Genomic DNA, 14,450 nt, shown 5'->3' on the forward strand with positions numbered 1-14,450 from the left:
AAATTCTCCTATGATCTGCTAATAAATATGAAGGTGACTGTATTTTTCTGTCTTTAAAGTGGTTTTACAAATATCACCTGCAATGGAGAGAGAAGAAAAATGTTTCCCCAGGGTTTTGCCTTTCCTTTGATAGATTTCTGAAGACCTCTCTATCTAAAGATATTACTTTGCTATAATGAGATGAATCCTCCGTCAAGTTTTTAACTTGGCTGTGGTATACAACAAATGTTCAATGTTTTAGTAACCAAGAAATACTGTTCTAAATAAAAGCCATTAATAAAAATGAGTTTCAGCTTCACTTGAATTTGTTTAATTTTCCACTTCTCATGCCTTTTTTTCACTTGCTGGTTCTTCAGGAAAGCAAGTGAAGTTTTTAAATCTTCTCTGTATCCTCTTTCCCCCAAAAGCTTTTTAATTGAACTAACACATCCAGAAGCATTTTCTATAGTACTAGAATTCTTAACACCTTTAAAATAACTGGTATTTTATGCTTAAAATAATCTATAATATATTTTATCTCAGTTTTCCTATATTTTATTCTCAGATTTGAACTGTAGCACGTATTACTAACTTACATGGTTTTGTTTTCGCCATAGAGAAACATTTTCACAGAAGGATTAAATTCATAAGTCAGTAAGTAAGGCGTTGGCTTGATGTGCCCCATACTGCATTCTCAAAGAGCACCGGCATTTATTTTGGATTGCTTTACCTTCAGACGTTACACGTGTTGCTAAGTCTGTTTTATTTCCAACAGTCAGCAGCAACCAGCTACTCAATGTCATCCAGATCTGTTGCTATGACAATACTTCATAAAAAACACTATTACATAGCAAAGAGGCCAAATGCCAATACACTGGAATGGTTTATTCATCAATTGAAACGCTACAAATCCACATAACTTAACTATTATTTCGGTGGTTGTTATGGTTTTATTAGTTACGGACTTGGAATGACAGCTTAAAAATTGCATATAACAATAAATATCTGTCTTTGAGACTATTCACTGAGGGAAAATACTATCAGAAGTTTGGACAAAGATTTTACTAGACTGAGTTTGGCAGATTTCAACTTGGAATCACAACTTCACCAACACCCATATGAAAGTCTGCTTTTTTCAGATCATTCTTAATAGTTTGTTCTTTTTTTCTGACCTCTTAAAACCAAGAGGAAAAGTACAGCAGCATCCAAGTTAGTTGAGAAACAATCACATACCGGAATTTGAAGAGCTGGAACAGAAAACCAAACTGTGGTTTGTAAGGCATTTGTTTGAGGACTGGTAAGAGCAGATGGGTAACATGATGTTTCCTTCTTATTTGTAGCTCATAATTTGTATTAATCTGCCTTTAATATTACACTAACTGCTTGTCTAATATCACTTTTTCACATAAGCAATTGCTGAAACTGCAACAATACTGTTAAACATAGGGTAGTACAGGGATGTATAGCCTGGTTGCAGATTTGTCCACTGAACCTCTCCTTTTGGCTACGTTGTTTTCCATAATAAATTTGCAATTAAAACAAAAGTTTCTCCATCACAGTTAGAAAAACCCTCTAGCACCCAGTTCAAGCACGATTAAAAAAAATATATATATTATTTTCCTGATCCTCCCAGTCTGTAGGCAACATGGAATACTTACTTCATGAGAAATAAACTACATTCATAAGTAGCAACGCAAATTACCAACTCCTACAAGAGTAAAGCGTGGGCCATACTGATGAAGATCTTACTGATGGCTTTAATGAAGATGTTAAGGTGAGGACCCAACTCTTATGTACACGAACTGCAGCTATTGAGTAGTCTCACGTATCACCTTATTCACAATCCAAGAACGTCTCCACCACCCTCATGGGGAGATCCCAACCACACCACAGACTGAAGCCTTTGTCTGACAATTACTGTAATGTTGCTGTTATATGCGAGCTTATAGCTCAAGGACAACAACATATCCCCAAATTGACATTGAAATATTTAACACTGGGCTATGTGATTGATTACGTATAAATGGGAATAATGCTATTTAACTAAGATTTATTCATCGTATACGTAAAAAAATAATTGGTGTAAATGAAGGAACCACGGAGTTCCGAGCCCAGAATACTACAGAATCAGAGGTTCTTCTGTAGAGTTTGCATCCAGCCTGCTACAGATTATAAGAAGCTCTAGAGACAGTAAGAATTTGAATACATTTCTATTTGCTGAAGAAGTCATAACTCCAATATGAGCCTAAAACTGTCACCTACTCAGCGTGTTTTTAACATATTAGTTGAATATGGAATATCTGTGTTTTCACTCAGATAAAATTCTTACTGCTACAAAAAAAGGGCACAAAATTTGCATGTTATGACCAAAAAAAATGATTTAAAAAAGGTTAGTAATGCTGACTGAAATAATACCTTTGGCAATCGATATGTGCATGCAAAGCACAGCCTCTCTAAAGAAAATAAAACAGCCTTGTCAGCTGTTTCTGACTTTCTGGCCATCGCCTCCCTAATACCCTAAAATACCCTTAGCCAAGCAGGTGCTTATCAATACCCACGCTGTGCAGAGAGCACACTATAATGAAAACGTTAGGGCGAAAATTAAGTTACAGCTGGAGTACATACCATGCAAGTACCAGGAGAACATTCTTAGACACAAGAACATGGAAAAGAAAAAAAAAAAAAAAAACCAAAAAAAAACAGCAGCACAATGAGACTCCTGGAATGAACAGCTGCAAGAGGAACCCACCCACGAGCGGCCGCAACTGCTCACACAGTCATCCCTAGCTCTTATACCGTTTAATATCTTCAGGAAAGGAATACTAGCGAGTATGCGAGCTTCAAATATACTTTACTTATTTGGGAAGCCAGGGAGTTATTTTGGGTTCATTTATACTTATAAAGAGGATGAAGTAGAGTTTCAGGTACAATACTGACAACACTAATGGCCATCAAGGCTCTTGGTCATAGCACCTTAAAATGCATACACGGTTCTGAAGTTAGATTAAAGGTATAAAAATGCTAAGAATACTGAGTATTGCTAAACCTTCTGAAATTAATCCTAGCTTTGTAAGATTTTTGCAAACAACTATCTATTTGAAGCTACTAAAGTAGGCTAAAAAAACCCCAACTAATTAGAAGAAAACTATTTTCACATCTATTCAGAGTACTAATTGAGAATATTTATTTGTCTTTGCTCTGGTAGGTTCATGTGGTAAGGCAGACCACTAAACCAACCCTTCTTCCCTCTAGAGCAAACTCTGACCTTAGAGACGGAACTGCACACAAATTAACTTTTCAGCATTCAGTTGGAAAGCATTCACCATCAGATAATGTTTTAAAAATCTGTAAGCTCTTTATGTTACCTTACCTCCAACCCCAAATGAAATATGACATGAGTTTGCAAGTGAGTTTGGCACTTAGATGCAGCAGTTAAAGGAAAGCACTTACCCACTGGCAAAGAATTCACTGGGAGTTAACAAATTTAGTTCTGAGTGCCACTGTTAAAGCCATAGTTTCCTATTCTCCCCAGCCCTCCCACTTCAGTGGAACATCAGTGCAGTAATACATCACAAGCAGGAAAGTAGGATTAGAAAGAAGAGACTTGATAGACTCCAAATAGGAGAAAGCCTTGCAAAGGAATCTACTTATGAAAGCAGGGTCCCAGTATTCTGCCAGGCTACCACACAGCCAGCCACTCTGCTGCGTGCTAGTCAGGCCCCTTAGATGCGTGGCTTCATGCCTGGACAAAGGAATTACAATAATCAAGTTCAGAGAGCACAGAAGCATGAATTACTACACAATACAGTTTCAACAGAATGTGTCACACAGTCTCCTAGCTAGTCACAAGCAGCACAGCGGTTTGTCACCACTGTTGCTGAAACATGCAAAAGCAGCTTTATTTACATTTATAAATAGTCATAACTCTGAGAGTGTTGACTGAATATTCATTAAAAAATCATCAGTCCTACCAAGCAGCTACTAATGTAGTACATGAAGTCTTACAGGATGCACCTAGAAAGCACTGAATCTTACTGTATGTCATATTTATAAAAAGAAAACAATCCCAACCTTTGGATGGCACCTTCTGATGACTGGGTCACAGAGTAACAGGTTAAAAGAGGCAAGCCAAGACTGGAGCAGAGTGCCCCACACAGACCACTCTGGATTTAACAGTTATTGTCAAATTACGTGTTTATATTCACACAAATATCTGGGTTCAAGAAAGTGCCTATAGCTGGAGGCATCTCACCTCACTCAAAACAAAGCTGTTATTGACTTCAGCATAAAAATATATTTCAGGTCAGGGTCTTTTAAAAATATCTAACCAAACCTTGCACTCTAACAGTACGTCAGCACCTATCAAGGGTCAAACATGTCTCATGGTTCTTTGATGGGACCGCTCTGATGCAAACTGAAGTGACAAATTCCTTTAAAAAACCAAACCAACACTCCTCCCACACCCACCACACCCACAAAAAGACACTCCAGTGCTGTAGGATCGTCCAGCCTGGTTGTTGGTATGTACTCACACCTCCAGCAGGCCCCTGTTGTGAACACGCAGCTTCTGCTCACCAGTATTTGACGAGGAACTCGACAACCAAAGCAGTGGTCTACCAGAAAGGAACAACTGGGGAAACCTGAGTTTGGGACAGCACCAAGTGCTCAGTATTTGCAATTTTACCTTCCTCCTTTTTCATGGTAAGCTTTGGCTGAGCTAACTGCTGAACCTTCAAATTACATCCTTAAGAAATACCTTTGCAGTTTTCATGCAGAGAATAATCTTCTGGTTTTGTGCAAACAGAAGGCCAAATATTACTTCCTCAGAAAAAGTTGACTCAGAGCTTTCATAATTGTTTCCAAGTACAGATACAATCTTCAAGGTCCACATAAAAGCCCTCCACTACAATACTCTCACACAGGTATGAAAAGGCCTGTTTTCCCAGACACTGGATGCTTACCTAATCATCATTACACAAATCTTCCTTAACACTGTGTTCTGTATTTATTACTTTGATGTTATTCTTAAGACAAAAGCAGTACAGATTAAAAGCTGAATTAGAAGCATGCGTATAGATGACAGTAACAGATTCTTCATGCTTTAATATAAATAAGTAGAGAGCCCATGTAACAGATTATACAATACAATTTTTAAGTTTATATACATAAGCAATAAAATCCACTTGAAAATTGAGATGTAGTGATTTGCAACAGTTGTCATCTGGAAAAAGATGCAGATTGCCTAAAATAACGTCATAATCTTAAAGAGATTTTCCACGTACTTTGGAAAGAACGAGCAATTTCTGGGATGTTTATAATAATTTGGTTATTTTCAGACCTTCAGGATACTGACTTTGTCCGTAAAGTTATATTATCCGCTAAGCGCCACATGTGTAGTGATGTATAAAACAAGAAAACTCATGGCTGCTGTTCTTAAATTCTAAAACAGTAAAATCAAGCACCTTGAATGCTCTCATCTAGCAAAGTAAAGAGAGCACAAAATGCTTGTGCAGAAGTAATTATTTTAGTCTCTCCAATTAAAAATCAAATATACTTAAGAAAGGAATTTAAGTATAATTTATTTCCTGTAATCCATAGACATAGGTCAATTAAATAACTCAAGAGTGTCAGGAAACACTATATAGCTTTGATATTCTGGAATATCAAATGCTTCTTTCAAGACTCAAATGTGCTAAACAACTCTTCCATAAATGTGATAGCTAAATTGCAATATTTTCTGATAGTTGCAATTTTTTTTAAGCAAATAAATTATTAAAAGGCTACAAACATAACTTTGTTATAGAGAATGTGACCTGTGAAATCTGACCCTGAATGACTGTGGCATGCTTTATTGTAAAACCAAAATCTCAAAACAGAAACCTCACCATGAGAAACTCTGCAATTCAAATACCAAGGAAGAGGCAAAATAAACACGTGTGATGCTAGATTCATGAAATCTGATTTTTTAAAGAAACAAAGCAGCATCTAATGTGTATTTGATAACCTCAACTAACACATCATAAGCGCTGACAGCTGAGACATCAACTTAGTAAATGAAAAATAAATGTATGCATATGTTCACTTCTCTGGTTTATTGCTCTGACTCTCTGCCTGACATAGACATATGATCCTGAAACAGATTTGAGATGTATATCCTGTGTAAACTATGTGTCACTGTTAGGTCTCTCCCCATAATACAGCTTTTAATTTCTTTGAAAATGTAAACTTTGGTTATTCCTAACTGCACATTATAAGGTTCTACATTCACATGGGGTTACAATTTTGAGTAACTTGTTTTCTTTACCCTGAAGCTAAAAATCAGTAAATCTTTCCTGATTTTAAGGTTTAAATCCCTATCCTTTACAGAGGAATTTCTGAACACCCTCCTGTTTTCAAGTCTAATAGTTTACTTTCTGCACTTGTATTTGATTTTAGAGAGAAGATCTGGCAATCAAGTTTGCTCAGCTGCCTGATCTGGACAGACTGATAGATGGATGTGCAACACAAAGTTGTCACTGGTTCCTCTTCATAAGGGTACTCCATTCTCCTGTAGTTCAGAAAGCATCACATCTATTTTGGCCACAGCAAAGTCTAGTTTGAATTCCAGTGCTGCTTATTTTAAAACGCAGGCTGTCCACTGGGAATTTATAGCACAGCACTGTGAAGAATGCCAGATACCTTAGTCATCAGATTTGAACATCACTGCCTGTTCTTAGTTCTTCACATCCTAAAAACAAGCGCAACCTACCACTATTTTTGCACAGACACTTTCTAGTGACAATGGAATGGCTTGCTTGGGCACATTCCGTGTGACAGCACATTAACCCATTGTGATGCAGATTCAAAATGCAATGTCATATTTACAGAAGAAGGAAGTACAAGGTTAACATTTAGGCTTACACATCTAGAATTAGCTCCTTTAACACCTTTCCTACGCCAGAGGCCTCCATAAGGAGGTTAGCTAGAAAAGTCTTCCCACTAGACTTGAGAGAGGAGTCTCAAAGATAGGTGAACTTATCCCTGCAGCCTCAGTTCTACTGTACCTGTGTAAATCTATTTAAATTAGTGGGTACGTAAAGCAAGATGTTTACACAAGTGCATTACTAGCAATATCTCTTGCTTCTTTCCAAGGTAGATCACTGCCACCTTCTTGGCTTTCCCCCCAAGCATCTCTTGATGGAAGAGTCGATAGTAGCACACTCAGTGATGAGAAAGGACAAGAACAACCAGCAGCTGTTGTGCAGCTCCTGAAACTTGTTGTTTTCTAAAGTTTCCTAATTTGTCATACAAAAACCCAAAAGAGTAAACAGTTGAGTATGCTAGCATATAGAGTATTTTGCTGGACACAACACAAGGGTATGGGACCATCCAACATGTTTTCTTCAAAGAAGATTTTAAACACAAAACTGCTGGAAAGGTTTTTATTTAGCTAGTATATTATGCTTCATGGATGCTAACATTTCAAAGCAAGTGAGACAGACTGACAAAAGGAACCCACATATTCATTTGTTCTGGCATTAGAAGAAAAATATACTGTCTAGCTGTTGGTAATTCCACCTACATGTATGATGACAGTATCAGAAAGGAAAGATTGATACTCTTTCTATCCCTGGAATTAATAGCAAGATAGAAAGACAGAACCAACTAACTGGTGAACCTCAATTAAATAAACCTTAAAAGATGCAAATACCTATGTTCAGTTTGAACTAACATTTGAATTCTGTATTCAGAATGGAGACTCTAGTATATTTGACACAGACAAACTGTGCAGGGACAGCATAGTAATTCTAGTCTTCACTTGAATTTCAGGGCAGAACCGTCTTACAGAATTCTGCACACTCCAGTGAAGCTGCTCCGGAATGTGACTGGATTCTGCAAACCCATCTGCACACAGCAATCAGTGAGAACCTAAATTAGCAAGACACATGCTTAACTTTAAACAATAAGACTTAAAGAATATCTTAAGTGTCCTACTGATTGGGGCCTGCTTGCATTCCACTTGCCCAGAGAGCAGGAAAGAATGAGATAAGAATCCTAAAAAGTTGTACTGAAGGAAGAGTTCTTCCTCTGGACCTTTACTTTACTAAGTAACACCATTTACCAAACTTGAATAATAATAATTTTTTAAAAAAAAACAAAAACGAAACACTATGAGGTTGCTAAATGGACTAGTAACAACTTATTCATGCTTGAATTATAATGGAAGGAATGATCAGTGCAACTTGACCCTAGAAGATATCTTGACACTGCTTAGCAGCTACTCAAAAAGATGTAGTTAAAGCTGCTATCTAGTCAATATACTAGGTATCAGTGGTAAATTAAAGCAAAGCTCTATTAATAAAGGAATGTACATAATTTAGGCTTTCTGGAAATATGTATATGTTTACCTTTAAATACTTGCAGCATATCTGCATGTAGAACAAGGACAGCTTTAAATAGCAGCAGAGAGAATAAAGCCTGGTGTGATCAACATGTGCTCTTGAATCAGCTACACTACAGCACTTTGCGACAAACAGGATTATTAGGTAAGGTAGGACATAGTGCACAGACCAGATATTCCCCCAGGAATTAGAGAATTAACAGTAATTTATTAAAATAAGTTCAGCTTGAGCCATCAAAATGGAAATAAAACAAACCCAGTCAGGTTTTTTTTTTTGTAACAGTTTTAGTAATTAACAGCATAAATACATGCATGAGATAAAAATTACACATAAAGAATAATTTTTACTCCCTCTGTAGTTATTGTTCACAGAACCTCTTGCTGTAACTTTCCACAAAAATAGATTTACTCCTACATATAGGCTCTACTTTGAAATGTTTCAAGCTGAAACAAAAATTTAAGAAAATTTTAAGATATAAAAAGCTTTTTAGGAATGAAATGCTTATATAAGCTACTTGAGCCTCCCAGCTATACAGTAAGTAATTTTAAAAAACCCCACAAACTATGTGCCTGGTAAATAAGTGTGTATTACTGTAGCGATGGGGTATGACTAGTGCTAAATAACAAGCCCAGGGAACAGCAATCGTTGAAGACCGTGCTATGTGGATACGCTACAACCATTTATGCCAGGCTGATTGGTCAGAGCCTTCCACTTAAACAGCAGCAAGATTTAAACACAGTAGACACAACAGTTAAGAAAAGTTGTTAGCTTTTGCATGTGTGCACATAGACACAATGTTTTCATTTCAAGCCCTTGAAGATACATTGCAGACAGAAGTTTATCTATTTTAGTTCCAACTGAATTACTGAATTAGTAAAGGAATTACAGTGCAGAGCACTACACTGGCTGGTTTTATACGATTCTGCCAATATTCCATTTTGATATTGTGCTCAAAAGCAATTGGAAAAACTCAAAACATTGTTTCTGCATTTTCAAGATGAAGCTACCAAGCTAAGAGAGCCGATTACCTTTGAAGTCTTTTCAAACTCTGAACTACCACTGTCTGTATCTCCCCCAGCCCATTCTGGCTCTCCTTCCTTCATTTTACGCAAGAATGTTTCAGACAAGCCTCTCTTAAAAACAGACTTGAATGCAAGAATAAAGTGTTTTAGTTGTTCTAAAACAGGAATTAGACCTATGGGCCAAAACATGTTCTTGAACATCAGTTTACATAACCTCACATTGCAAGACTCCAGCAAGAAAAATAAACACTTACCCCGCTCTCACTACTTGCCATCTGTCTGGTATGATTTTTCCTGCCTCTGGAACTTTTATACTCATAATGTATATAAACACATAGAAGTTAAATGTATATACATTCCTTTTAGTAAGAAAAAGAATTTGTAACTATAACTTGTTAAGAATACAAGAAAACATGAGGTGGGGGCGGGGGGGGAGGGGAAGCAGCTTCCTGCCTTTGGAAGGCTGTTTCCACTAATCCCATACAACACTTTTCAAAAGAGTTCAAAATGAAGGCAAGTGGTTATTAAATCAAGCCCTGATGTGTGGGGAAAAAATGATCACTTTTTTTTTAAAAAAACCAAACAAACACTACAAAATGAAGGTAAATATGTGTACTTCTCAAAAAGGTTTTTAAAAAATGGAGAGCAATTGACTAAAACTAAGCACTAGAACAGCCAACAAAAAGGACACCAAAGGAACACTCAAAAATATGCTTTTAAAGCAGCATGAATCACACGTGTTTGCTGTTGTAGGGTAAGTGATAAACACACAGATGCGTTAACTAGTCCTACCGGAGTAGTATTGTGGAGCACTAACTGCACAAACTGCTCTACAAATGTTCCTTACTCATGTAAGGATCTGGAACAGGAAAGGAATAATCTGGTTAGAAAAATGAGCAAAGGTGATTTTTATAAACAACAGTTAAGCTCATGTGAGAGAAGCAAGTTTTAAATGGACAAGGCAAGACATGAGAACACAGCAGGAGTCAAGAAGTGAGAGAGACAAGAGCGTGAACGGGATTTTTGGTGTGGACAGAAAGAAGACAGGTTTCAGGGACGCCATTTAAGGAAAAGCAACAAGGTGTATAAATAGCCTGCACGGCTGGATCTCACAGCAAAGCTGTTGGGCAAATGGTAACAAGGGTCCTCAAAAATCAGACTCTCTTTCTGATCTTATTGGAAGTGTTTTTGGAAATTTCTAAGCATATCACCTGCCAGTTAACATACAATAAGTGACCTTGAGCTCTCCAATGCTGGCTCAGTGTACAGTAAAATAGATTAGCTTCAGCCACTGCTGAAAAGGCTTCAGCCAATCTGTTTCACTATGCAATGAAATGGCAGCTGAGCTTCAGCTTTAAGGTAAACACAAATATACACTCCAGGTCATCAAATACCACCACAAAGATACAGACTATCAAATACTGATCTTTTCCTGTACCAGTAACATCACTGCAGATCCACGCTAAGCTATTATGCGTTTTTAGTATAGTATTGCCAAAATTAAGCCTATCACTGAGAAAGCCAAGCATTATAGTCTTTTCACAGACACAACATTTCCAGAAATAATTTTGTTTACAGTTTTAAGTCGAACTTTCAACTTGCACTTTCAGCACTGCGCTTAGGTGCTTTCTGGTAAAGAATTTTGCTGAAGGCAATTTAGAAAGGAAGCGTTATTAATATTGGACAAACACACCTGTAAAGGAAAGTCTTAAATATTATTGATAGCAGAAGACATACTACCCAATTCAAACATCTGCCCTTTGAGTATCTGTTGAGTCAGAGAGAAGCAGCTGTAGCAATAAGTTGCAATACAAGAGACTTCACAGTAAAACGCAGTAAGCTTCAGCAGTTACTGAACTTCCACAAATTATAATAACTAGGTTAAGTTCAAAATATGCATTATGTTTTTAAAAATAGGATTGGTATAACTTTTCTGGGCTTTTCCTCAAACTTAGTAATACTGTTTTCTTTCCTTTATAAGGGCAGTTCTTGGGATTAACATATTTTCACACTTAAAAAAGAACAAGCTATTGCTTTCTTTTGTTTTGATTTCAATTCAGTTTCAGCCACTAGAAAAAGGTTTTGTCCTTCTCGAAGAAATTAAGAAATCATTTAACGTAAATTTATCTTTAAGGAACACAAAGCAAGCAAAGGTTTTCAAGCTATTATAATAAGTTACGCTACTTTTAAAATTATTTTCGAGTACATACTACTGGAGCACATTTAAGTGAATTATACAAATTGCTCACCTTCTCACTAGAGCCTGAGAATTAGAAACATTTCTTGCGCATAACCAAATAAAACATAACACTAAATATACAATACTACATTTTTTCCATTACAATTTCAGAGGCAGGAAGGAAAATGCAAGCCCTAGACATTCATCCATAGACAGTAAAACATTACAGAAGTCTGTGATAATAAAAAAAAATAAATATAAAAATGAGTTTTCAACAGCTTCATTGATTATGCAAAGTTTGTTTTTGTTTGTTTGTTTTAAGAGCAGCTAAGGAAAAGGTTTCTAATATGTAAATATGTTCTCCAAAGAGCTTTGTCACTAGGTTAAAGGCTGTGCTCATTCTCTCCAAAATGCCAGGCATATCTTTTGAGTGTGAGAAGAAAATTTAAAAAAGAAACAGACAAACCTTCCAACAAAACCATCCAACAATACAAATTTTTGTGGGAGATCTTCTACTGCAGTAGCTCAAGCAATTCATTTGTTTTAAATTGTACAATTAATGCAAAATAAAAAGTAAATATTTCTAAAATAAAAATGTAATAAATGCCTAGGTTTCGATATTATTATCAACAAGTTTAACAGCCAGAGTACACAAGTCACCATTAGTTTGAATGCCAGCATTCCTTTTAGCAGTACAAATCAAAATAATAATACGAAGTATTAGGAATTCAGTACTGACAAGGAGCCCTACAATTTGAGAATTTTCCCCTCTGACCTGCAATTCTGCTTGTAAGTAAAGCTATTGTTTCTCTCCTAACTCTTTGCATTCCTCCCAAGTTAGCTTGACTAACATTTTAATCTGCTAGAAAAGACCTAAAAAGAACACCAAAAAAAAGAAAAAAAAAAAAAAAAAAACCAACTTTTTTCAAGGACGACTGCAGAAAGTACTGGAAGCTTCTAACCCTGTACCTCCTCACAGTCACCACTCGGAAAAAACAGGATGAATATTTTGTTTCACAGTTTTCTACCAATTTGCTCCTTCCTTATTGAATGTAGCTTATGCTTGCCTCAGGAAAGCCTGTTTCCAGCCTTCCTATGTTGCTTCATAGTTCTAAAAGGATCAGCACAAAAACAAGAGCAGTTTAGCTCCATATACTTGTTTTAATTTCATGTCCAGAAATATTCCTGCTACAGAAATCCTATTTTAGCTTGTTGGTTTATATAAGAATTCTGAAAGTCCAGTGAAGAATGCAGTATCAATGAGCCTAATCGTGTTACATTATTTCCACCTGTTTAAAATGCCAGTCTTTTTCAGGGCTGTATTAATTGTTTATAACTCAACAATAGCTTATTATTATTAATAGAATACTCACACGGAGAAAAGGTATTCATTTATACCTCTATCTTCTGCACTGCAAAAAGTTTAATATTTAGGCATATCTGGAAAATATTTAATTTGCATATAACTAGGGAAAAAAATTTTGGAGGTGCTAATTTACATAAAAGAATCAAAAGAAAGGCAGCTAGACTACAGTCTGCACAGCAACCACTTCAAGTGGTGATTGCCTGCTCTAAAAGTCACCTTTTACCTGTCATAACAGACAGAAGAGAAGCACTTCAGGCCACATCATGAAAGAGTGGCTGCAGTGACAAGTTATTGTATTCCTGCAGGGTGCCAGGTAACTCCATCCTGACTCTCCCATCTAGCAAGTTACCATAACTTTCTCCAGAAGGCTGTTTCTCAAAACTGGTTGGCAAATTGTTTACCATGCCAAACAACTTCAACTAGTAAGTGGGATCACAAAATGAGAAGCAAGTATGTGGTATGACTGATCAATGGCAGCACTAAGATCTTAATTTGATACGGTAGAGGGAAATGACGACCTGGGAAGAATAACATTTAAAGGTTTTGGGAAGGAGCAACATTTGTGACTAGCAGACAAGTAGGGGAGACAGTGGTTTCAGGAGTCCCAAAACTTTGACAGAATATTTCAGAGAAAGCTGGAAACCAGAAATTGACAGAAATTTTAACCTTTTTAAGCTTCCTTTCTGACCAAATTTGGAGCTCATTAAAACCCAGGGTTTCTGAACAAGAAGTGCTAGTCAGATATTTACATAGCAAGTCTTTTGATAACACTTGATAGCATTTGTCCAACCGTCATAGCCCTGCCTCCAGCTGTGGCTAATCACAAGTGCTTCAGGTGGAGAAAATGGAAGAAAAAAACCTCACAAATTATATCTAACAATGATGTACATCAGAGAAAAAACAAAGCAAAACATTTTCTGATACCATTGTGGGTCAACAGTTGAAACCCTGAAGCAGAAAATCTGGTTTTATATATTATCCTAATGACAAGTGGCAAGTGTTATGAACCTATTAGGGACAACAAATGCTTTTTCTTGTTCAACTCAAGGCCCACAAAAGAAAAAAAAAATAGCAGCAGTAAGTAGCATTCTGCTTAAGTGCCAGAAAGACCACAACAATAATTTACCCTTAAGTCCATCTCTTCTTCTCAAAGAGGAATACAAAACATCCCTCAAAAAAGTATTAAAAAATAAATTAAGCTTTGTCTAAAACATTGAAATACCCTCAATATGCTTCAGAGGCAACTTCAGAACTGAACTTGTTCCACTTGTACAACCAGAAACTGGATCTAGTTATGACTTCAACAACAAGATCTACAAATCCCTCAGCACCACATACCTTTTCCATGTGTAAGTAGCTATTCAGAATAAGTAAGTCACCTCTCAGTATTTTCTTCTATAAGGAGCTGGACATACGCAACTTAAACCACACATTAGCTTGTTTTTCCAAAACATGGATCATTTTTATGGCTTCTTTTGAGCTGTCTAGTATTTCCATATCTTCTGAAATACGAACAACAGAAC

General features: G+C 36.5%; 1 protein-coding gene across 4 annotated transcripts in view; it reads right to left on the bottom strand.

Annotated features, from left to right (window-relative positions):
- The window catches only part of MIGA1 (mitoguardin 1), a 41,446-nt gene that overhangs the window by 16,881 nt on the left and 10,115 nt on the right, over positions 1-14,450 (bottom strand). The window lies entirely within an intron of this gene.

The sequence above is a fragment of the Chlamydotis macqueenii genome, chromosome 8 (assembly GCF_036417535.1).
Source record: "Chlamydotis macqueenii isolate bChlMac1 chromosome 8, bChlMac1.mat, whole genome shotgun sequence".
In the NCBI taxonomy this organism is placed as follows: Eukaryota; Metazoa; Chordata; class Aves; order Otidiformes; family Otididae; genus Chlamydotis; species Chlamydotis macqueenii.